At 45.1% G+C, this 26,641-nt stretch overlaps 1 protein-coding gene across 2 annotated transcripts in view; it reads left to right on the top strand.

Moving 5' to 3' along the window:
• Positions 1–26,641, top strand: part of STK33 (serine/threonine kinase 33) — a 94,911-nt gene that overhangs the window by 11,075 nt on the left and 57,195 nt on the right. The window contains exon 1 of one of the 2 annotated variants that reach the window (XM_073603976.1): positions 7,862–7,999. The exons of the other annotated variant lie outside the window; for it this stretch is intronic. The gene's annotated coding sequence lies outside the window, so the exon portion shown is untranslated. Of the gene's footprint in view, positions 1–7,861; positions 8,000–26,641 lie in introns of those variants that run through there. 2 annotated transcript variants of the gene reach the window in all.

The following is a 26,641-nucleotide window of genomic DNA, read 5'->3' as shown; positions in this document are numbered from 1 at the left end:
CGGTATACATTCCCCATCGCCAGATCCGGTATACATTTCCCATCGCCAGATCCGGTATACATTGCCGATCGCCAGATCCGGTATACATTCCCCATCGCCAGATCCGGTATACATTCCCCATCGCCAGATCCGGTATACATTGCCGATCGCCAGATCCGGTATACATTGCCGAACGCCAGATCCGGTATACATTCCCCATCGCCAGATCCGGTATACATTGCCGATCGCCAGATCCGGTATACATTCCCCATCGCCAGATCCGGTATACATTCCCCATTGCCAGATCCGGTATACATTCCCCATCGCCAGATCCGGTATACATTCCCCATCGCCAGATCCGGTATACATTGCCGATCGCCAGATCCGGTATACATTGCCGATCGCCAGATCCGGTATACATTGCCGATCGCCAGATCCGGTATACATTGCCGATCGCCAGATCCGGTATACATTCCCCATCGCCAGATCCGGTATACATTCCCCATCGCCAGATCCGGTATACATTCCCCATCGCCAGATCCGGTATACATTCCCCATCGCCAGATCCGGTATACATTGCCGATCGCCAGATCCGGTATACATTGCCGATCGCCAGATCCGGTATACATTCCCCATCGCCAGATCCGGTATACATTCCCCATCGCCAGATCCGGTATACATTGCCGATCGCCAGATCCGGTATACATTGCCGATCGCCAGATCCGGTATACATTGCCGATCGCCAGATCCGGTATACATTCCCCATCGCCAGATCCGGTATACATTCCCCATCGCCAGATCCGGTATACATTCCCCATCGCCAGATCCGGTATACATTGCCCATCGCCAGATCCGGTATACATTCCCCATCGCCAGATCCGGTATACATTGCCCATCGCCAGATCCGGTATACATTCCTCATCGCCAGATCCGGTATACATTCCTCATCGCCAGATCCGGTATACATTCTTCATCGCCAGATCCGGTATACATTCCCCATCGCCAGATCCGGTATACATTGCCGATCGCCAGATCCGGTATACATTCCTCATCGCCAGATCCGGTATACATTGCTGATCGCCAGATCCGGTATACATTCCTCATCGCCAGATCCGGTATACATTGCCGATCGCCAGATCCGGTATACATTCCCCATCGCCAGATCCGGTATACATTCCCCATCGCCAGATCCGGTATACATTGCCGATCACCAGATCCGGTATACATTCCTCATCGCCAGATCCGGTATACATTGCCGATCGCCAGATCCGGTATACATTCTTCATCGCCAGATCCGGTATACATTCCCCATCGCCAGATCCGGTATACATTGCCGATCGCCAGATCCGGTATACATTCCCCATCGCCAGATCCGGTATACATTCCCCATCGCCAGATCCGGTATACATTCCCCATCGCCAGATCCGGTATACATTTCCCATCGCCAGATCCGGTATACATTGCCGATCGCCAGATCCGGTATACATTCCCCATCGCCAGATCCGGTATACATTCCCCATCGCCAGATCCGGTATACATTGCCGATCGCCAGATCCGGTATACATTGCCGAACGCCAGATCCGGTATACATTCCCCATCGCCAGATCCGGTATACATTGCCGATCGCCAGATCCGGTATACATTCCCCATCGCCAGATCCGGTATACATTCCCCATTGCCAGATCCGGTATACATTCCCCATCGCCAGATCCGGTATACATTCCCCATCGCCAGATCCGGTATACATTGCCGATCGCCAGATCCGGTATACATTGCCGATCGCCAGATCCGGTATACATTGCCGATCGCCAGATCCGGTATACATTGCCGATCGCCAGATCCGGTATACATTCCCCATCGCCAGATCCGGTATACATTCCCCATCGCCAGATCCGGTATACATTCCCCATCGCCAGATCCGGTATACATTGCCGATCGCCAGATCCGGTATACATTGCCGATCGCCAGATCCGGTATACATTGCCGATCGCCAGATCCGGTATACATTCCCCATCGCCAGATCCGGTATACATTCCCCATCGCCAGATCCGGTATACATTGCCGATCGCCAGATCCGGTATACATTGCCGATCGCCAGATCCGGTATACATTCCCCATCGCCAGATCCGGTATACATTGCCCATCGCCAGATCCGGTATACATTCCTCATCGCCAGATCCGGTATACATTCCTCATCGCCAGATCCGGTATACATTCTTCATCGCCAGATCCGGTATACATTCCCCATCGCCAGATCCGGTATACATTCCCCATCGCCAGATCCGGTATACATTCCCCATCGCCAGATCCGGTATAAATTGCCGATCGCCAGATCCGGTATACATTCCTCATCGCCAGATCCGGTATACATTCCTCATCGCCAGATCCGGTATACATTCCTCATCGCCAGATCCGGTATACATTCCCCATCGCCAGATCCGGTATACATTCCCCATCGCCAGATCCGGTATACATTCCCCATCGCCAGATCCGGTATACATTCCCCATCGCCAGATCCGGTATACATTGCCGATCGCCAGATCCGGTATACATTCCCCATCGCCAGATCCGGTATACATTCCCCATCGCCAGATCCGGTATACATTGCCGATCGCCAGATCCGGTATACATTGCCGAACGCCAGATCCGGTATACATTCCCCATCGCCAGATCCGGTATACATTCCCCATTGCCAGATCCGGTATACATTCCCCATCGCCAGATCCGGTATACATTCCCCATCGCCAGATCCGGTATACATTGCCGATCGCCAGATCCGGTATACATTCCCCATCGCCAGATCCGGTATACATTGCCGATCGCCAGATCCGGTATACATTGCCGATCGCCAGATCCGGTATACATTCCCCATCGCCAGATCCGGTATACATTCCCCATCGCCAGATCCGGTATACATTGCCGATCGCCAGATCCGGTATACATTGCCGATCGCCAGATCCGGTATACATTGCCGATCGCCAGATCCGGTATACATTGCCGATCGCCAGATCCGGTATACATTCCCCATCGCCAGATCCGGTATACATTGCCCATCGCCAGATCCGGTATACATTCCTCATCGCCAGATCCGGTATACATTCCTCATCGCCAGATCCGGTATACATTCTTCATCGCCAGATCCGGTATACATTCTTCATCGCCAGATCCGGTATACATTCCCCATCGCCAGATCCGGTATACATTCTTCATCGCCAGATCCGGTATACATTCCCCATCGCCAGATCCGGTATACATTCCCCATCGCCAGATCCGGTATAAATTGCCGATCGCCAGATCCGGTATACATTCCCCATCGCCAGATCCGGTATACATTCCTCATCGCCAGATCCGGTATACATTCCTCATCGCCAGATCCGGTATACATTCCCCATCGCCAGATCCGGTATACATTCCCCATCGCCAGATCCGGTATACATTGCCCATCGCCATGCGTTCTCCATGTCTCCTGTAGTTTGATGGATCTCCAGTTGGAACGTTTCCCTCTTCTGATGCAGCAAAGAGCTTTTCTGAGCGCTGCTCTGAGCCTTTGGGGTTGATTTACTAAAGGCAAATAGACTGTGCACTGTGCAAAGTGCAGTTGCTCCAGAGATTAGTATATGAGGTAAGGCTTCACTTTGCAAAGAGTATCCAATCACATGCAAGGAAAAAAAAAAAAAAAAACGCACTTTTGCCTGCACATGATTGGATGATTGAAGCCAGCAGAGATTCTGCTCATTTACAAAGCTCTGGAGGTCTTCTTGCCTTTAGTAAATTAACTCCTTTGCGTCTGTTTGTGCAGCGAGCGCCCCCCCCAAAGAGGTCACGAATGACCCTTTACCTTACTGAGATGTTACCAGCGACCGTCTATGCTTGGGGTCTGATCGATCGTTATTCCTTGTCTGGCTTCTATGGCTCAGTCTAATGTGAAAAGTCTCTTTACAGCCATTTCAGTGTAGATCGGGCGGGGAAGGGTTACGGCTGGGTAGTAATGCGCAGGTTAAATGCCTTGTGATGCCATTCATTTTGAATGAACCCCCCAACACACTAAGAGGCCCTCACACCGATCAGTTTGTCATCCATTTTTGCCTTACCAAAAGAAAAATGCATGATCATTAAAGTGCCTACCGGGCACTTTCACCCCCTTCCTGCCCCAGGCACCAATTTTCAGCTTTCAGCGCTCTCACATTTTGAATGACAATTGCGCGGTCATCCAACATTGTACACATAGGACATTTTTATCATTTTTTTCACACAAATAGAACTTTCTTTTGGTGGTATTTTATCACTGCTGGGTTTTTTATTATTTGCTAACAAAACTAAAAAAGACCGAAAATTATGAAAAAAAAGAAAACTGTTTCATATTTTGTTAAGAAATTTTGAAAACAGGTAATTTTTCTCCTTCATTGATGTGCGCTGATAAGGCTGCACTAATGGGCACTGATAGGGCGGCACTGATGGGCACTGAGAGGTGGCACTGAAGCACACTGAATGGTGGCATTGAAGGGCACTGATAGGTGGCATTGAGAGGTGGCACTGATGGGTGGCACTGATGGGCACTGATGAGTGGCACTGAAGGGCACTGATAGGTGGCACTGAAGCACACTGAATGGTGGCATTGAAGGGCACTGATAGGTGGCATTGAGAGGTGGCACTGATGGGTGGCACTGAAGGGCACTGATAGGTGGCACTAAAGCACACTAAATGGTGGCATTGAAGGGCACTGATAGGTGGCACTGATAGGCACTGATCACTAATGGGTGGCAATGATGGGCACTGGTAGGCGCTGGTAGATGACCCTGATAGACAGCACTGATCAGTGGCACTGATGGGCATTGATTGGCAGCACTGGTGGGCATTGATAGGTGTCACTGTTGGGCAAAGGTAGGTGGTGCTGAGGGCACTGGTGGGTGGCACTGTGGGCACTGGTAGGGCGGCACTGGTGGGTAATGATATGTGGCACTGGCAGATGGCACTGCTGGGCACAGATGAGGCAGCCGCGGATCTCTGTGTGAGGGATTGATGTCCCTCTGACAGAAGCCGGTGATTGGCTTTTTCTTCCCCACACACTGACAGCTTGGGGAAAAAAACATCATTATATCACGTGATCAGCTGTCATTGGCTGTCATTGGCTGACAGCTGATCAGGTGGTAAGGGGCAGGGACTGGCCCCTTACTCCGATCTGAGATCAGCCGGGTCTCATAGACTTGGTGATCACAGAGCGCGCTCTCCCCAGGGGGCACGTAGGCAGCTCATGCGCAGGAGGACGTCATATGATGGCCTCCTGGCAATTAAGGCCCGTGCTGTAGATGTCATTCGGGCGGGAAAGGGTTAACCTCTTGCCGACCGCCCAACGTACATTTACTGTGGGGCGGCGGCTCCTCTGCGCAGAATTAAGTACAGGTACATGATTCTGCACTTCGGGGACTGCAGAGCAAATGCACGCCGCCGCCGACCCACTTTGCTGGGACACAGCGGGAGCCAATCCGAGGGTCCGGTGTTCCGTCAGGTTAGGCGACCCGTCAGATTTCGTAACGGAAGTGACGCTCCGTCGCGGCCATCTTGCTACACTCAGCCACACTAAGCCTACAGTCTGAAGTCACCAAGCGGCCATCTTTTTGAACCCATTGGAGTCTTGCATTTCACACTTATTTTTACCAGTAAGCTGAGCTTATATAGTGAAATACAGGATTTAGAACTCGGTGACGCTGTTTTGATGTTAAATTTTAAAAGCAGCGGCCGAGCTTGCTGATCTCACACGTTTGCTAATCTGACAGAAGACCGCTGCTTTTATTATTCAACATTAGAACAGTCTGATGGATATCTAAATCCTGTATTTCACGTTATAAGCTCTGTTTACTGGTAATAATAAGTGTGAAATGCAAGACGGGTGTAAAAAGATGTCCGCTTGGCGACTTCAGACTGTAGACTTACTGAGGCTGAGTGAGGGGTGTACCAAGATGGCCGTGACAGAACGTCACTTCCATTACAAGATTTGACGGGTCGCCTAATGTGACAGAACACTGGCAGACCTGATGTCCACCGGGACCTGCCGATCGTTCCTGACAGAGGCAGAACGGCGCTCTGTTAGTAGGGAAGACAGAGATCCTGTGTTTCTGCTAAGCAGGAACACGGATCTCTGTCTTCCTACAGTTAAAGCTCCTCCCCCACACAGTTAGCAAGCACTCCCTAGGGACACATTTAACCCTTGATGTTAACCCTTTCCCTTTCAGTGCCATTAGTACAGTGACAGTGTATATTTTTAGCACTCATTACTGTATTGGTGTAACTGGTCCCCAAAAAGTATCAATTGTGTCACTAAGGGGTTAATTTGCTAATGGCAAATAGACTGTGCACTTTGCAAAGTGCAGTTGCTCCAGAGCTTAGTAAATGAGCAGAAGCTCAGCTGACTTCCATCATCCAATCGTATGCAGGCAAACATGCTGTATTTTTTTTCTTGCATGGGACCGGGTATTCTTTATTCTTTGCAAAAGTGAAGTGTTATCTCATTTACTAAGCTCAGAAGTAATTGCACATGCAGAGTGCCTACTTGTCTTTAGTAAAGCAACCCCTTAGTGTCCAATTTGTCCACCGCAATATCGCAGTCCCGCTATAAGTCGCTGATTGCCCCATTATTAGTAAAAAAATAAATAAAAATTCCATAAAAATATCCCATTGTTTGTAGACGCGATAACTTTTGTGCAAACCAATCAATATACGCTTATTGGTATTTTTTTTAACAAAAATATGTAGCAGAGAATCCATATTGGCCTAAATTGATGATAAAAGTTGTCGCTCTTTTTTTGTTTATAGCCCAAAAAATAAAAAACGCAGAGGTGATCAAATACCACTAAATGAAAGCTCTATTTGTGGGGAAAAAAGTACATCAATTTTATTTGTGAACAGCGTCGCATGACCGCGCAATTGTCAGTTAAAGGAATGCAGTGCCGCATCACAAAAAATGGTCTGGTCATGAAGGGGGGTATATCTTCCGGGGCTGAAATGGTTAAAGGCTGGAGGTTTTTACCTTCATGCATTCTATGTATGGAGGTAAAAACCCTTCTGTGTGCAGCAGACCCCCCCTCCCTTACTTACCTGAGCCCAATCGCAATGCAGCAATGTGCACAAGAGTCTTGGCTCTCTGGGGACTCTCCCTCCTCATTGGCTGAGACAGCAGTGGGGAGAGAGGGGGGCGGGGTTGAGCCACATCTCCGTGTCTGAATGGACACACAGCAGTGCTGTTTGCTATTGGGACACTTGGCAGGAGGGAGGAGCATGGAGTGCCAGCAGAGAACCAGAGAAGAGGAGGATGGGGGGGGGGGGGGGGGCAAAACCATTTCACAGAGCATGTAAGTATAACTAGTTTGTTATAAAAATAAACTTGCCTTTAATATCACTTTTAACATTGCTTATAAACATTGTTCAGACAGGAAAAAAGAGAGATACAAAGTAACATTGTTTATAAACATTGTTCAGCCAGGAAAAAAGAGAGATACAAAGTAACATTGTTTATAAACATTGTTCAGCCAGGAAAAAAGAGAGATACAAAGTAACATTGTTTATAAACATTGATCAGACAGAAGATAGAGAGATACAAAGTAATATTGTTTAAAAAACATTGATCAGATGGGAGATAAGAGTAATGCCATGGGGTTGATTTACTAAAACAGGAGAGTGCAAAATCTGGTGCAGTTCTGCATAGAAACCAATCAGCTTCCAGGATTTATTATCAAAGAATAAGGTAAGAAGCTGATTGGTTTCTATGCACACCAGATTTTCATCTCTCCAGATTTAGTAAATCCACCTCGGTGTGACTATTCAGTTTTTCTTGAAACTCACAATCTCTTGCCTTTTGTAACCTTGGATGGGTGGAGCTTAGACAGGTGGGAGCAGAAATGGGAGGTGCTTAGAGCTGGGACGGTACGGCTGGTCGATCGCCTTGTCAGACCTCAGGCAGGGGACGCTGGCGGTGACATGGGCCCCCGGGCTGTGTACAAGATCGCTGTGAGACGCACAGATATGGGTGAGAACGCACAACGCCGAGTCTCTGAATTCATTTTATCTTCTGATAGAAACAAAGAGAACTTTACAGGGAAGAAGGATTTCCTTTTCATGTTTATCTTTTCATATCTATGAATGTTTTGTTTCTGGTTTATTTACAAAAGAAACAAAATTACATCCCTTCCTTTATTTATTTCCTTTCCATCCTTTTCTCCTCCTTTTCATGTTTTTATTGTCAGGATTTATAAACTTTAATTAGTTTTTGCTCTTATCACTCGTTACTAAATCCGGATAAAAGATTTACCAGAAAAAAAGGAGCAAGAAAAGCGAGAAGGCGATCGTAATAAAATGTCAGCGATCTCCAATTCCCCTTCCCAGAAACTTGAATTTGTGACAGGAGTATAGAATGTATCTAATCGGAGAATGTATTTAACCTTATAAAATAATAATATTAATATAACATAATAATTCTTCTTCTTATAATACAAGATATATATATATTCTTTTATATCGGACATGAAATGATATTATTGTAATGTTTACTTTCTACCATTTTATGACTGATATAAAAGAATATATATATATATATATATATATATATATATATATATATATATATATATATATATATATATATATATATATATATATATATATATGTGTATATATATATATATATATATATATATATATATATATATAATATAAATAATAATAATATTTTTGTATATTATACAATATTCTTCTTCAAAAATTATGAAAATAATAATTATTATAATTCAGGATATATATATATATATATATATATATATATATATATATATATATATATATATATATATATATATATATATATATATATATATATATATATATATATATATATATCCTGAATTATAATAATTATTATTTTTGACACACATCTACACACCCCGGGTAAAATCTTTTAGGTGGAGGGAAGTAAAAATAAAAAAATAAAAAAATCTGGTCACATAAGTTTGCACACCCCTTACACTAATACTTGTGAAGCCCCTTTTGATGTTATACCAGCACTCAGTGTTTTTGGGGATGGGTCTATCAGCATGGCACATCTTGACTTGGCAATATTTGCCCCGCTCTTCTCTGCAAACACACTCCAAATCTGTCAGATGGTGAGGACATCTCCTGGGCACAGCCCTCTTCACATCACCCCACAGATTTTCAATGGGATTCAGGTCTGGGCTCTGGCCGGGCCATTCAAAAACATTAATCTTCTTGTGAAGCCGTTCCTTTGTAGATTTGGATGGATGCTTTGGGTGGTTGTCATGCTAAGAGATGAAGTTCTTCTTCATGTTCAGCTTTCTAGCAGAAGCCTGAAGGTTTTGTGCCAATATTGACTGGTATTTGGGATTGTTCAGAATTCCCTCCACCTTGACTAAGGCCCCTGTTCTAGCTGAAGAAAAACAACCCCATAGCAGGATGCTGCGACCACCATGCTTCACGGTGGGTATGGTGTTCTGCACGGTGATGTGGAGTGTTCGGGGATCGGGGCTGCTCTGCAAAACCACCTGCAAAAAAAAAAAAAAAGAAGACTTTAGAATCGCTTTTAACAGTAGTCTTTGAGATCCGACGCCTGATGTCATCATTGTGAGCCGGCAGCGGGGGGACCAGAGGAGCGGCTCGGCTCTCCAAGCTGGCCGTACAATTAGTAGACTTTCCTTTGAAAACTTAAATTTTAAGAACATTCATTCAGGCCGGGTTCACACTTAAATCGGATGTGGCTCACAGCAGGGGTCCGGTGCGTCTCCTGTTCTCAGTATCGGGAATGAACCAGGCCAGAATTTTTGCCTATCTTCGGACCTGAAACGGTGCCAAAAACGCACAGGACACCGCATCCGTCACGGAGATGTGTGAAGCGGCTCCATTGAGAGCTCACAATCTCCTGTCATGTGAATCGGATGATTCGGCCTCAATCTTCTAATGGTTAGTGGAGGTCCAGCTGACATTCATTTTCAACTGCAGTGATGGTGGAAAACTTAAAGCAGAGTTCCAGGCTAAAATGAAAGTAGGTCTTGAACAATAGCGCACCCCACCCCCACCCCACCCCCCTTGTTTTTGGATATTGGTTTTTTTTTTTTGTCGTTTTGTAAATTTTTTGTTTTTTTTCTTCTCCAGCTGGACTTCCATCCTACCTTGCCGCGGCGAGGTATGTCATATACGCCCCCCCCCCGCGGCCTTCTGGGACCTGTGTGTGTCCCAGAAGATGACGGGGCCACTCAGAAAGCGCCGCGCGACTCGCACATGTGCAGCAGGAAACCGGTTGGGAAGCCTGAAGGCTCCACTGCCGGCTTCCCTTACTTGCAATGCCGGCGCAAACTTGATTTAAACCACTTCCGGACCGTCCGCCGGCGTTATATGTTGGCACTTTGACATAGCTGCCATAACCCCGGTATTTTTTAAAAACGCCGGGCGGTCCGCTTTCTGATAAAAGTGGTCTCTGCGGGGGATTCGCCGCGAGATCACTTTTATCGGCAGCAGGAGAGGTACACATCCCCTCCCGCCATGTTCCAGTCATCCCCGCCGCTTAGCTTAGCGGAGCCGACGGTAGCGGCAGAGGCGATCTGGTCCTCTCCCCTCTGAAGCATGGAGTTGAGTGAGGCAATGATGGCCCCCCCCCACTCCGCTCCATACCATTGGATGATGGAAGCGACGTCAAACTTCACTTCCACCCATTGGTCTTAAAGGGGGAAAAAAATGTATTGCAAAAAAAAAAAAAATTTTTTTTTTTTTTTTTTAATTGCATTCAAGTGTAAATGTGAGACCTGAGGTCTTTTTGACCCCCCAGATCTCACATTAAAGAGGACTTCCTGACCTTCTTATTTCTGTTAAAAGGAATATTTACATTCCTTGTAATAGGAATAAAAGTGATCCAATTTTTTTTTTTTTAAAGGGACAGTGTAAAAAAAAAAAAAAAAAAAAAAAAAAAAGTTAAATAAATAAGAAAAAAAAGAAAAAAATTAAAGTGCCCTGTCTCCCCCATAGCCATGCATGTGCGCAGAAGTGAACGCATGCGTGAGCCGTGCCCACATATGTAAACAGTAAACACAGCACACATGTGAGATATCACAGCAATCGTTAGAGTGAGAGCAATAATTCTAGTATTAGACCTCCTCTGTAACTCTAAACTGGTAACCTGTAGAAATTTTTAAACTTCGCCTGTGGAGATTTTTAAGGGTCAAAGTTTGTCGCCGTTCCACGAGCGGGCACAATTTTGAAGCATGGCATGTTGAGTATCAATTTACTTGGCGTAACCTTATCTTTCACAATATAAAAAAAAAAAAAAAATTGGGCTAACTTTTCTGTTTTATTTTTTAATTAAAAAAAGTGTATTTTTTCCCCATAAAATTGCGTTTGTAAGATATGGTGTGACATAAAGTGTTGGATAAGAAGGACAAGCAGCGCCTATCAAAGTGCAGCAGTAATTATAACACATTTAATTAAATAGTAATGCACTTACTCAAAGTAAGATAAAAGCAGGCACGTCTTTGTTAATGTCAAATGGACGACAGGGATCCAAAAACGAGCATCCTGGCATAGCGCTGCAGGGTCTTGCTTGGCGGCGCCAGTGGTTTCCGGTGTCCCGGGCTTGAACATGCAGGGAGCAGGAGGAAGTTGTCACTCGGAGGGTTCCTGGTCTCAGTGGGATGATGCTGTAATGTGAACGCGTTGGGAGCATGCGTGCTCCTTCATCAGGCTTCCAGTATTGGAACAACCGCCATTTTATTCTTTAGGGTGTCTGAAAATATATATATAATGTTCAGGCATTCATGTGAATGTTCCTACGAAGAGTCATTCTAAAATCTGAGTGTCCGGCCAGCCAAGACCCCCTCCTTGTAACGTTCTCTCTCTGCACCGCCAATAATCCTCGTCATGGAGCAGAGAAATGCATCCTGTGTGTGGAGGAACATGGACTTCTCATCATTATAATGTAATTAATGCCAGGGTTGTGAACTAAAACAAAACCTTTATTACCCCCACCCCAGCCGACACCAGGGAGGGGCATTTATACGGGACAGAGATGAAGATTTTTTTTTTTCTTCTATAATTAGAATAATTGTTTTGTGTCGTGATTTCACAAGAGCCGTGAAATGATCTCACCTGACATAATAGTTCAGGTTTCTGAGTGACAAATTATCATTTTTAAGAACTCCATAATGAATTACAGCCCCCCCCCCCCCCCATCCGTGGCTGTAAGAAGGAGAGTGTCCACACCTACAGTGCCTTGAAAAAGTATTCATACCCCTTGAAATTTTCCACATTTTGTCATGTTACAACCAAAAACGTAAATATGTTTTTTATTGGGATTTTATGTGATAGACCAACACAAAGTGTCACATAATTGTGAAGTGGAAGGAAAATAATAATTGATACAAATAAATATGTGAAAGGTGTGTGTGTGGGGGGAGCATTTGTATTCAGCCCTCTTTACTCTGATACCCCTAACTAAGATCTAGTGGAACCAATTGCCTTCAGAAGTCACCTAATTAGTAAATAGAGTCCACCTGTGTTTCATTTAATCTCAGTATAAATACAGCTGTTTTGTGAAGACCTCAGAGGTTTGTTAGAGAACCTTAGTGAACAAACAGCATCATGAAGGCCAAGGAACACACCAGACTGGTCAGGGATAAAGTTGTGGAGAAGTATAAAGCAGGGTTAGGTTATAAAAAAATCTCCCAAGCTTTGAACATCTCACGGAGCTCTGTTCAATCCATCATCGGAAAATGGAAAGAGTATGGCACAACTGCAAACCTACCAAGACATGGCCGTCCACCTAAACTGACCGGCCGGGCAAGGAGAACATTCATCAGAGAAGAGCCAAGAGGTCCATGGTAACTCTGGAGGAGCTGCAGAGATCCACAGCTCAGGTGGGAGAATCTGTCCACAGGACAACTATTAGTCGTGTTCTCCACAAATCTGCCCTTTATGGAAGAGTGACAAGAAGAAAGACATTGGTGAAAGAAAGTCATAAGAAGTCCTGTTTGTAGTTTGTGAGAAGCCATGTGGAGGACACAGCAAACATGTGGAAGAAGGTGATCTGGTCAGATGAGACCAAAATTCAACTTTTTGGCCTAAAAGCAAAACGCTATGTGTGGGGGAAAACTAACACTGCACATCACCCTGAACACACCATCCCCACTGTGAAACATGGTGGTGGCAGCATCATGTGGTGGGGATGCTTTTCTTCAGCAGGGACAGGGAAGCTGGTCAGAGTTGATGGGAAGATGGATGGAGACAAATACAGGACAATCTTAGAAGAAGACCTGTTAGAGTCTACAAAAGACTTGAGACTGGGGGGGGGGTTCACCTTCCAGCAGGACAACAACCCGAAACATCCAGCCAGAGCTACAATGGAATGGTTTAGATCAAAGCATATTCATGTGTTAGAATGGCCCAGTCACAGTCCAGACCTAAATCACATTGAGAATCTGCGGCAAGACTTGAAAATTGCTGTTCACAGACGCTCTCCATCCAATCTGACAGAGCTTGAGATATTTTACAAAGAAGAATGGGCAGAAATGTCCTCTCTAGATGTGCAAAGCTGGTAGAGACATCCCCAAAAAGACTTGTAGAGAAAGGGGGTTCTACAAAGTATTGACTCCGGGGGGCGCCATATAAATGCCCCTCCCCCACACTTTTCACATATTTATTTGTATCATTTATCATTTTCCTTCCACTTCACAATTACGTGACACTTTGTGTTGGTCTATCACATAAAATCCCAATAAAATACATTTATGTTTTTGGGTGTAACATGACAAAATGTGGGAAATTTCAAGGGGTATGAATACTTTTTCAAGCCACTGTATATTCATTGGTTTCCACAAAAGTTATAGGGCCTACAAACTATGGTGCATATATATATATACTGGAATTTTATTTATTTTTATACTAGTAATGGCGTTGATCAGTGACTTATAGCAGGACTTCGATATTGCTACTACGCCGCTACTACACAGCTACTACAGTGATCTCCACTAGTTTCCTGCTCCTGTACCAATTGGCTGCCCTTCAGCTTAGTGAACACAGGAGGTCACTCGCTCGCTCAGTCTGGGCGCCATTCAGAGAACACTTTCCATTTTCTCTATGAATGCGAAGTGTTCACTGAGAGTTGTCACTCAGCACCAAAGCAATTCCAGATTTCACATTAAAGAGGGACATGCTATACATTGTATTATTATATTTATTATTACATCAACACCTCACTGATGACATCACATTAACATTCCACCAGCTGGTGATCAGAAAATGATTTCCTGAGACCTGGAAATTCCTCCAGTGTGAAACGCTCGGGAAAGGTTGAACAATGTATCCGGTCTGCGCTAATCTTTTATATCTGAATATGTATCCGCTACTGTGATAATAAGATTGCAGTAAAAACTTGAAACAAACAAAAAATCCCCCAGATCACTATAAATGCCTAAAAAATAATAATGTGTATTTAAAGAAAATAAGTACCCAATGGGGGGTACTTATTTTCTTTAAATACACATAGGGATGAGCTTCGAGTTCGAGTCCAACTCATGGTTGACTCGAACATCGTCTGTTCGCAAGTTCGCCGAACAGCGAACAATTTGGGGTGTTTGCGGCAAATTTGAATGCCGCGGAACACCCTTTAAAAGTCTATGGGAGAAATCAAAAATGCTCATTTTAAAGGCTTATATGCAAGTTATTGTCATAAAAAGTGTTTGGGGACCTGGGTCCTGCCCCAGGGGACATGGATCAATGCAAAAAAAAGTTTTAAAAACGGCCGTTTTTTCAGGAGCAGTGATTTTAATAATGCTTAAAGTGAAACAATAAAAGTGTAATATCCCTTTAAATGTCATACCTGGGGGGTGTCTATAGTATGCCTGTAAAGGGGCGCATGTTTACCATGTTTAGAACAGTCTGACAGCAAAATGACATTTCAAAGGAAAAAAAGTAATTTAAAACTACTCGCGGCTATTAATGCATTGCCGGTCCGACAATACACATAGAAATTCATTGATAAAAACAGCATGGGAATTCCCCACAGGGAAACCCCGAACCAAAATTTAAAAAAAAAATGAAGTGGGGGTCCCCCTAAATTCCATACCAGGCCCTTCAGGTCTGGTATCGATATTAAGGGGAACACCGGCCAAAATTAAAAAAAAAAATGGCGTGGGGTCCCCCTCAAAATCTATACCAGACCCTTCAGGTCTGGTATGGATTTTAAGGGGAACCCCGCGCCAAAATAAAAAAAAACGGAGTGGGGTCCCCCCAAAAATCCATACCAGACCCTAATCCGAGCACGCAACCTGGCAAGCCGCGGGAAAAGAGGGGCAGACGAGAGAGCGCCCCCCCCCTCCTGAACCATACCAGGCCACATGCCCTCAACATTGGGAGGGTGCTTTGGGGTAGCCCCCCAAAGCACCTTGTCCCCATGTTGATGAGGACAAGGGCCTCATCCCCACAACCCTGGCCGGTGGTTGTGGGGGTCTGCGGACGGGGGCTTATCAGAATCTGGAAGCCCCCTTTAACAAGGAGACCCCCAGATCCCGGCCCTCCCCCCTGTGTGAAATGGTAAGGGGGTACTACATTTCACTAAAAAACTGTCAAAGATGTTAAAAATGACAAGAGACAGTTTTTTGACAATTCCTTTATTTAAATGCTTCTTCTTTCTTCTATCTTCTATCTTCCATCTTCCTTTGGTTTCTTCCTCCATCTTCTTCTTCTTCTGGTTCTTCTGGCTCTTCTGGTTCTTCCTCCGGTGTTCTCGTCCATCATCTCCTCCACGGCGTCTGCGTCTTCTTCCCTTCTTCTCCTCAGGCCGCTCCACATCCAAGATGGCATGGAGGGTGGCTCCCGCTCTTCTCTTCACCTTCTTCTCTTCATCTTCTTCTCTTCTTCATCTTCTTCTCTTCATCTTCTTTTCGGGCCGCTCTGCATCCATGATGGCATGGAGGGAGGCTCCCGCTGTGTGACGGGACTTCCCTGTGGTATCACGGGAATGCCAAAATTAGCACGTTTTTAAAACTTTTTTTGCATTGATCCATGTCCCCTGGGGCAGGACCCGGGTCCCCAAACACTTTTTATGACAATAACTTGCATATAAGCCTTTAAAATTAGCACTTTTGATTATTCATGTTCGTGTCCCATAGACTTTAACGGTGTTCACGTGTTCAAACAAATTTTTTGCCTGTTCGCATGTTCTGGTGCGAACTGAACAGGGGGGTGTTCGGCTCATCCCTAAATACACAATGTATTTGGGATGGTGGCAACAACAAATGGAGCTTTTTATTCTCCATAATGGTTCCCTCTCTATAATTTAAAAAAGAATAATAATCAACTTGCTGTGAAGAATAATTCATATAACAGCCGCATAATAAAGTACTGAATTATTGTCATTGGGAACTCAGTGAGAAAAAAGAAAATGCTGAATGTTATTTTGGGGGGGATTTACTAAGACTGGAGAAAGCAAAACCCTGGTGCAGCTGTGCATGGCAGCCAATCAGCTTTAACTTCAGCTTCTTCAATTAAGCTTTGACAATAAAACCTGGAAGCTGATTGTTTATAAACAATTTTAATTTGTATCTCTCTATCTCCCTTCTAATCAATGTTTATAAACAATGTTACTTTGTATCTCTCTATCTCTGTCTAATCAATGTTTATAAACAATGTTACTTTGTATCTCTCTATCTCTGTCTAATCAATGTTTATAAACAATGTTACTTTGTATCTCTCTATCTCTGTCTAATCAATGTTTATAAACAATGTTACTTTGTATCTCTCTAGCTCCTGTCTGATCAATGTTTATAAACAATGTTACTTTGTATCTCTCTATCTTCTGTCTGATCAATGTTTATAAACAATGTTACTTTGTATCTCTCTATCTCCCGTCTAATCAATGTTTATAAACAATGTTACTTTGTATCTCTCTATCTCCTGTCCTGGAAAATCATTGGCTAACGACTTCCTCCCGTAATGTCCTATCAGATGCCGTCACTATTTGGACTATGACAGTTTTCATACAATAGCCGGCGGGGGAGATTCCTTCATACACCATTTTGTTCTTGCTCAGCCTGCTGTCTATGGAGTTAGCCTTGGTCTTGTCCCTTCATCCTGGATCTGCACATGGCTTTACCAATAGTAACCTCTGATTATGGATTATTGATTAACGCCTGAGGCTTGTAGTATTATGGCATCCAGATGGTGAGAATTCAGCGCATTTATATTTTTATTGCAGAAAAAGTCTATCTTCATAGTTCAGAAAAGGTCATGAGATGCTCTGAAGCCCAGTGAGACTTCACTCGCCCATTCCAGCTCATTGCCCTCCGGACTCATACTTTGGTACTCTGCTCTGGTCTTTGTTGGAGAAATGGAATGTTTGGCTGATTGTAGCTGTTTGAAGTCGCCGCGTATCATTTTGTTCGATGATCTGTGAGAATCTCGGCAGCGCTTACAAATTTTTGGCCTTCACTGCTCTTGACGTCACAAAGTGTCCTCAGAGAGCTCCATTGCTCAAGTAGCGGCAGATCATGTTGGAACTTGTAACTTTCCTCCTCAGTAACTTTGTATCCAAGTGAAACGTCTCTACAGGTAGATAACAACCGTCATTGGTCAGCGTCCAGATAATTCTGTGTGCGTCCTTCCCATTACATCTCCCCCAGGATAGACGGTCCATGAGACCCAAATCCTTCTCAATTATTTGTGCTGATATTCTGGGATGTAAGTGATCCCCCTTTATTGGATTACTTACATTATTAAAGGTTCAAACTTTGGGGATGACTTTGATTTCTTCTTCTGGCTTTATAGAAGGCCATACAGAAAGGATCAATGTTACCCAGAAAGGTTCACAGTTCTTATAACTAATAAAGGGGATCACCTGCACCCCAAACTTTCTGCTTTCATCAATGGTTAATATGGTACAATACAACTCAGTACTGACCTACTCTACTTCTATCCCAGAGGAGCTTACACTCTAATGTCCCCCACGGTCACATATTATTATACATTTATATATCTCTGACATGTACCGCAGTGCTGTACCATCACTGAGCCAGGCACAACAGTCTCTGTACCAGAGGAGCTTACACTCTAATGTCCCCTCCCCCCACAGTCACATCAGTCTCTGTACAGAGGAGCTTACACTCTAATGTCCCCTCCCCCCACAGTCACATCAGTCTCTGTACAGAGGAGCTTACACTCTAATGTCCCCTCCCCCACAGTCACACACTATTATTATTATACATTTGTATAGCTCTGACATATACTGCAGTGCTGTACAGAGATCACTGAGCCAGTCACAACAGTCTCTGTACCAGAGGAGCTTACACTCTAATGTCCCCTCCCCCACAGTCACACACTATTATTATTATACATTTGTATAGCTCTGACATATACTGCCGTGCTGTACAGAGATCACTGAACCAATCACATCAGTCTCTGTACCAGAGGAGCTTACACTGTGACTGTGTCATCTGTCCCAGTTATGAACTATGCTAATGCTGTCGGGACAAAGTCATGCTTCTGGTGGTGGAAGGGAGACAGTTGTGCGATTTTCACCTAATGCACCTTCTTCCATTAAATGCAGGAATGTGGTACAGCTCAGGTGGGAAGGAGGAGATATTCCACCTATCAGGAGGGTGGTTGTGGATAAGATACTAGCCATAGGATTTAAGGCAGAGGACATTTATGCTCTTATCAATCTGGCTGGTTCCTATGAATATGATTTATCATTTGTGCGTCCAGAATCGCTGGATCTGTTTTGGGAGCGGTTTGAGCATGTATATGGGGGCCAGCCGGACTGGAAGGGGCTTGTCCCCAACGCTGTCTCACATCAGCGCTTGATTAAGAATGTAACTATCCTGACAAGGAATGAGTCTATACCCCCCATGGATTTATGGGTCTGGTTGAGGAGGTTTGGTGAAACATTGTGTCCCCTAAAAAAGATTGTGGATGATAGAGGAATCTGGACGGGTGGGTGGTCAGTATCAATGAGGTTGAGTGTGTGTGGGAATGTGGTCCAGCATTTGCCCTCCTCTGCCTTTATTGGTAGAGATAGGATTACCGTCTTCTACCCTGGTCAACCTAAGCTGTGCCATAAATGTGGAGTCAAGGGACATTTCTCCACTAAATGTCCAGAACAGAAGTGCTCTTTGTACCAGGAACTGAGGCTTTTGGCGAGGGACTGTAACCTCATTATATGTAACCTATGTGATAAGTTTGGTCACCCTTATAGCCGGTGCCCTGAGGCTTTGCACAATAAGCCAGAGTTAGTGGAGGAATTTTTCTGTCTGGATGGAGAAGAGTCTGGGTTGGCGGAGGTTGTACCAGGGGATCCTAGTGTCTCTGTCCCATCAGAATCTGTGTCTGTGAGGCCCTCTGTGGTGTCAGTGTCCCCCCAGTCTGTGGTGTCAGTGTCCCCCCAGTCTGTGGTGTCAGTGTTCCCCCAGTCTGTGGTGTCAGTGTTCCCCCAGTCTGTGGTTCCCCAGTCAGTGTCAGAAAGTGTGGTTGTCAAGTCTGTGTCTGCACCTATTGTTTCTCCTAGTGTAGTGAAGGCAGTGGAGGGTGCTGGACCAGAGTGTATGGTGCCAACCTCTCCTCCTCGGTGTGGCAGAAGTGCGGCTAGAGGTCGGCAGACACCGAGGGGTGGAGTGAGGGATGGATTGGATGATGGTGGAGGGGGAGGTAGGAAGGGAATGAGGGTGGCTGGTGCAGAATGCAAGGTGAATGATGTGGAAGTCGGGGTGAATGATGTGGAAGTCGGGGCGAATGATGTGGGGGGAGGGGTTAATGGGGGGGTTTTGGAATCACATCCTGATGGCGATTAAATCTCAAAATGTTTCTTAGCCTGGATTGTGTTTAAGTTGAGGTTTGGGGTTTGTAGTTGTCATTAAAATGTGTTTCTTTCTATGTAATCTTGTCAGGAAACGGTTTTCTTTACTTGCTGATGTAAACACGCTTGTTTTTGTTTAGTAGTTGTTTATTTTTGTGTAAATATGTTTTTATTAATGAACTGTATGTTTGTGTGATTTTTTTAATAAAGAAATTTACACTCTAATGTCCCATCCCCCACAGTCACATCAGTCTCTGTACCAGAGGAGCTTACACTCTAATGTCCCCTCCCCCCACAGTCACATCAGCCTCTGTACCAGAGGAGCTTACACTCTAATGTCCCCTCCCCCACAGTCACATCAGTCTCTGTACCAGAGGAGCTTACACTCTAATGTCCCCTCCCCCACAGTCACATCAGTCTCTGTACCAGAGGAGCTTACACTCTAATGTCCCCTCCCCCACAGTCACACACTATTATTATTATTATTATACATTTATATAGCTCTGACATATACCGCAGTGCTGTACAGAGATCACTGAGCCAATCACATCAGTCTCTGTACCAGAGGAGCTTACACTCTAATGTCCCCTCCCCCCACAGTCACATCAGTCTCTGTACCAGAGGAGCTTACACTCTAATGTCCCCTCCCCCCACAGTCACATCAGTCTCTGTACCAGAGGAGCTTACACTCTAATGTCCCCTCCCCCACAGTCACATCAGTCTCTGTACAGAGGAGCTTACACTCTAATGTCCCCTCCCCTACAGTCACATCAGTCTCTGTACAGAGGAGCTTACACTCTAATGTCCCCTCCCCCACAGTCACATCAGTCTCTCTACAAAGGAGCTTACACTCTAATGTCCCCTCCCCCAGAGTCACACACTATTATTATCGGTATGTATGAAGCCGGTGGGGGTTGGTGTCAGTTGATATCGGGTCCCCAGTACGTAGCACGCAGTCCTCCTCCCTGAGTTTTTGTCCCTCTGATTGCCACCTTTGTCCCCCCCGGCATTGTGTGACCACCTGTGTGCGCATTCACGGTGTCAGCATGACTGATGGTTGCGCAGTATTTATTGCGTTCGTTGATCCGGCTCATTGGCTGTCAATGCCGGCAATGTAATGCCTGTTCTTCTCTAACATCCGCTGTGATTGAGCGCCGCACTCTCAGGTTACACATGTAGTATACGGAGGAGATGTTTCTGCAACAATTTCTATTTTAGCCTGTTGCTCGGCATTAGGAGAATTGTTTGGTGGGCCAATTAAAAGGCGTCATTGTGCTGCCACCTGTCTGCCTGTCAATGTCCTGCTGCAGGTGTGATAGAAAAGTGCTATCCAGCAAACACCGGAACTGTGCTAAAGTCAGAAAGTTCACTCAGTTTACCTTTAATCCAAGTTATAAAATATAATCTGAGTGGCTCTATGTTGTCATGCACCTCATCCCGCTAAGCGAAAATTGAAAATGTGGAGGAATGGGATTGTAACGGTGCTAGCAACAATAATTTCATAACAGATTTTGTAAAAAAAATTATATTTTCTTTATTAAATACAAAGAAATAAAGAACAAAGTGCAAAAAAGATATGAAAATGGTTAAAATCAATGATAGAGTATTTACAGGGTACATATTTTGGGTTGCTGGTGACCCACGAGAGAAACGGAGGGGCGGTCACAGATGGATGTTAAATCCCAACATGTTTCGCCAGTAATGGCTTCCTCAGGGGATAATGTGGGACCACCACAGTATTCCAGCTCTAGCATAAAAAGGAAAAAAATATGCATAAAGTTCACCCCTCAGTCACATCTCTGTAAATCTTTTCTTCTATCTTTTCATGTGACAACACTGAAGAAATGACACTTGTCTACAATGTAAAGTAGTGAGTGTACAGCTTGTATAACAGTGTAAATTTACTGTCCCCTCAAAATAACTCAACACACAGCCATTAATGTCTAAACCGCTGGCAACAAAAGTCAGTACACCCCTAAGTGAAAATCTCCAAATTGGGCCCAAAGTGTCAATATTTTGTGTGGCCACCATTATTTTCCAGCACTGCCTTAATCCTCTTGGGCATGGAGGTCACCAGAGCTTCACAGGTTGTCACTGGAGTCCTCTTCCCCTCCTCCATGATGACATCACAGAGCTGGTGGATGTTAGAGACCTTGCACTCCTCCACCTTCCGTTTGAGGATGTCCCACAGATGATCAAAAGGGTTTAGGTCTGGAGACATGCTTGGCCAGTCCATCACCTTTACCCTCAGCTTCTTTAGCAAGGCAGTGGTCATCTTGGAGGTGTGTTTGGGGTGGTTATCATGTTGGAATACTGCCCTGCGGTCCAGTCTCTGAAGGGAGGAGATCATGCTCTGCTTCAGTATATCACAGTACATGTTGGCATTCATGGTTCCCTCAATGATCTGTAGGCCCCCAGTGCCGGCAGCACTCATGCAGCCCCAGACCATGACACTCCCACCACCATGCTTGACTGTAGACAAGACACACTTGTCTTTGTACTCCTCACCTGGTTGCCCCCACACACGCTTGTCACCATCTGAACCAAATAAAAGACAACTGGATATTGGGATTTTTAAGGCACCGAGCCCTCCTTAAGGAATGACATCTGACAAAGTGATGTATAAAAATATTTATTATAATATATAAAATGGCGTCTATGCCATATAGACCTAAAGAGTATATATACATCTACAGCAATCTCTAAATGCAAAACAAGCATTTCCTATATGCCAATTCCTTTATAATCATACAAGCTGTACACTCACTACTTTACATTGTAACAAACTGTCATTTCTTCAGTGTTGTCACATGAAACACGCCAAGGTTAGGAGAGCGAGGAGAGAGTAGCACATCCTAAGGCCTAACTCCAGGGATATAAAAAAAAAGTCCTCCCTTGTCCTATATCCCAGGGTAGGGTTAACCCTGCAAGGGTTAAATGCTTATTACGAGAAAGAGAGGTGATGTGGAGGGAGCACAGTGATATAAAATGGAAAGGGGGGACTATGATGTAAAGGGTGGGATTCTGAAGTAGAAGGGGGTACTGTGACATGGAGGGGGGACTGTGATATATAATGGAGGGGGGCTGTGATGTAAAGGGGGGGGGCTGTGATATGGAGGAAGGGGATAAAAATACCCCCAAAAAAGGTTGATGGGACTTTAACGGCAATCAAGTAATAAAAGAACAATTTTATTAGATACAAAAGGAACAATACAAAACAACAAAATTGGTATGTACATATACGCAGAAAAGTATATAACAATAGATAGCTAAAATCACCGGTATGCAATGGTAGTGATACTTGTGAAGTCTTCCACGCGGACCTACGCGTTTCGGGACTGTGCAAAACGTCCCTTCATCAGGGCTAACTTGTGGAGAAGAATCACACTGTATAGTAGAATCCAGATTAAGAAAGAGTATATCAATAAATTGTTACATGAATATATTAGAACAACCGCTTTATATCACAAAAACCATTCAGTATTGTAGTCACATCAAGAGAAATAACATACCCAGACATATCAATATTGGAATCTCATTGCCAAAGTCCTGGCGGCGGAAAAACCACCCCAAGATCCAAAAGAGGAAGCCGGGGTGTATTGTTCCTTTTGTATCTAATAAAATTGTTCTTTTATTACTTGGTTGCCGTTAAAGTCCCATCAACATTTTTTGGGGGTATTTTTATCTCTCGACTTTAGGGATGGTGGCAACCTTTATGATCTAGCTGGATGGTATTTTCTGTTTTAATATTGTGATATGGAGGCAGGACCGTGATATGAAATAGAAAGGGGGACTATAATGTAAAGGGTGGGGTTTTGAAGTAGAAGGGGGTACTGTGACATGGAGGGGGGACGGGACTGTGATGTGTAATGGAGGGGGGCTATGATGTAAAGGGGGAGCTATGATATGGAGGGAGGACCGTGATATGAAATAGAAAAGGGGGACTATAATGTAAAGGGTGGGGTTTTGAAGTAGAAGGGGGTACTGTGACATGGAGGGGGGCTGTGATGTGTAATGGAGGGGGGGGGCTATGATGTAAAGGGGGAGCTGTGATATGGAGGGAGGACCGTGATATGAAATAGAAAAGGGGGACTATAATGTAAAGGGTGGGGTTTTGAAGTAGAAGGGGGTACTGTGACATGGAGGGGGGCTGTGATGTGTAATGGAGGGGGGGGGCTATGATGTAAAGGGGGAGCTGTGATATGGAGGGAGGACCGTGATATGAAATAGAAAAGGGGGACTATAATGTAAAGGGTGGGGTTTTGAAGTAGAAGGGGGTACTGTGACATGGAAGGGGGCTGTGATGTGTAATGGAGGGGGGCTATGATGTAAAGGGAGGGGTCTTAATGTAGAGGGGGGACTATGATGTAAAAGGAGGGAGGGAGCTGTGATGTGAAGGATCAGAATTATTGGAATTATTGGAAAAAAACCTGAGATTTGGACCTCTACTTGAAGAAAATTTTGCTGACTGGACCTCCATGATTGTTACATGAAGAGATCTGGGAAAAGGGAGCGCTTGACTTTTCTTTGGCTGTTTCTGTGATTACTGGCCGGGTGGCTTTGTGAAATGGAAAGGACTCTATCTATAGGTGACTCTATCTTTAAGTGACTCTCTATAGGTGACTCTATCTATAGGTGACTCTCTATAGGTGACTCTATCTAGTTCTTTGTTTTATTGTTCCGTCTTCTCTAAACTCTCTGGAGTCGCTGGTTACCTGGTTATGTGTTGGTTATGTGTTGTTGTGGACGATGTAACGAGGTTCAATTCTCTTTTTAGACATACTTCGCATTCATACGGTGCACCGTCCATCATGGCTGTCAGCCATCACTCATAATGAGAGGGAAGATCTGCTAACAATGGCTGTGCGGAATGTGTTCAAGTCATTGATCGGCCCGGAGACAGACACTGTACCTGCAGTTCTCATGAATCATAGATGGGGATTACTGCTGGAGGGCTATTAGGTTATAATTGACATGGAATTGGAGGAGATACAGTGGGATTTGTGGTAGAATGGCAGACATTGCTGGGTTCTGGTGCCCAGTTGGATGCACGGTAGAATGGGGAGCATTGCTGGGTTCTGGTGCCAAATTGAAACTGTGGTAGAATGGGGGGCATTACTGGGTTCTGGTGCCCAGTTGGATCAGTGGTAGAATGGGGGGCATTGCTGGGTTCTGGTGCCCAGTTGGATGCACGGTAGAATGGGGAGCATTGCTGGGTTCTGGTGCCAAATTGGAACTGTGGTAGAATGGGGGGCATTACTGGGTTCTGGTGCCCAGTTGGATCAGTGGTAGAATGGGGGGTATTGTTGGGTTCTGGAGCCCAATTGGAACCATGGTAGAATGGGGGGCATTGCTGGGTTCTGGTGCTCAGTTGGATCCATGATAGAATGGGTGGCATTGCTGGGTTCTGGTGCCCACTTGGAACCATGGTATAATGGGGGGCATTGTTGGGTTATGGTGCCCAGTTGGATCAATGATAGAATGGGTGGCATTGCTGGGTTCTGGTGCCCAATTGGAACCATGGTAGAATGGGGGGCATTGCTGGGTTCTGGTGCCGAGTTGGATCAGTGGTAGAATGGAAGGGCATTGCTGGATTCTGGTGCCCAATTGGAATCATGGTAGAATGTGTGGCATTGCAGGGTTCTGTGCCCAGTTGGATCCATGATATAATAGGTGGCATTGCTGGGTTCTGGTGCCCAGTTGGATCAATGATAGAATGGGTGGCATTGCTGGGTTCTGGTGCCCAGTTGGATCAATGATAGAATGGGTGGCATTGCTAGGTTCTGGTGCCTAATTGGATCAGTGGAAGAATGGGGGCATTGCTGGGTTCTGGTGCCCAAAAGGAACCATGGTAGAATGGGGGCCATTGTTGGGTTCTGGTGCCCAGTTGAAGCAATTATGGAATGGGTGGCATTGCTGGGTTCTGGTGCCCAGTTGGAGCAATGATGGAATGGGTGGCATTTCTGGGTTCTGGTGCCCAGTTGGAGCAATGATGGAATGGGTGGCATTGCTGGGTTCTGGTGCCCAGTTGGAGCAATGATGGAATGGGTGGCATTGCTGGGTTTTGGTGCTCAGTTGGATCTGCGGTAGAATGGGGGGTATTGCTGGGTTTGGTGCCCAGTTGGATCAATGATAGAATGGGTGGCATTGCTGGGTTCTGGTGCCCAATTGGAACCGTGGTAGAATGTTGCTGTTATCTGGTGCCAGGTGGATCCCGGGCAGAATGATTGACATTGCTGGGTTCTGGTGCATTCTGGATCCCTGGGGCGTCAGATCTATTAATACAAGGCCAGGGCCATTGGCAGCAAAGGGAATCACCAGAACCTTCTCAGTGTTGGCCATGGATGGCATTCTTCAGATGTGTTCAAAGCTTTCTGACAGAAATGAAAGGAAATACCAACATGTCGAGGGAGGATGGTTTAGAAAAGGTGCTGGAGTCTATCCTAGGCATGAGTATGAGCCCGGGTTAGGCAAGAGAGGAGATAGGAGCATGTTCTAAAACCCAACTCCAGGGATGTATGAAAATCCACCACCCCCCTAATCGGACCCACCCACAGACACACGCTGCAAGGGTCAATTGCTCATTATATCTAGGGGTAGAGGATAAGGAAGAAATATGTTATTCCTCACTCCAGCAGTGTCCCTCCAGTTCCGTGACTGATCCTTCTCAGTGTAAGCTATGACCAACCATGGTCAGATACAGCCTCCTCGGCATACAATACAGGGTTAATGTGGTAGAGGAGGAAAGCACCAGATCCGGTTAAACAGGTAAGTAATACAGTCAGCGGTGTACCCCCCCGGACATAACTTAATAGTAACCCTTGCAGTCCA

This window comes from Aquarana catesbeiana, linkage group LG11, assembly GCF_042186555.1.
Source record: "Aquarana catesbeiana isolate 2022-GZ linkage group LG11, ASM4218655v1, whole genome shotgun sequence".
In the NCBI taxonomy this organism is placed as follows: Eukaryota; Metazoa; Chordata; class Amphibia; order Anura; family Ranidae; genus Aquarana; species Aquarana catesbeiana.
This window is presented reverse-complemented; position numbering and strand designations above follow the sequence as displayed.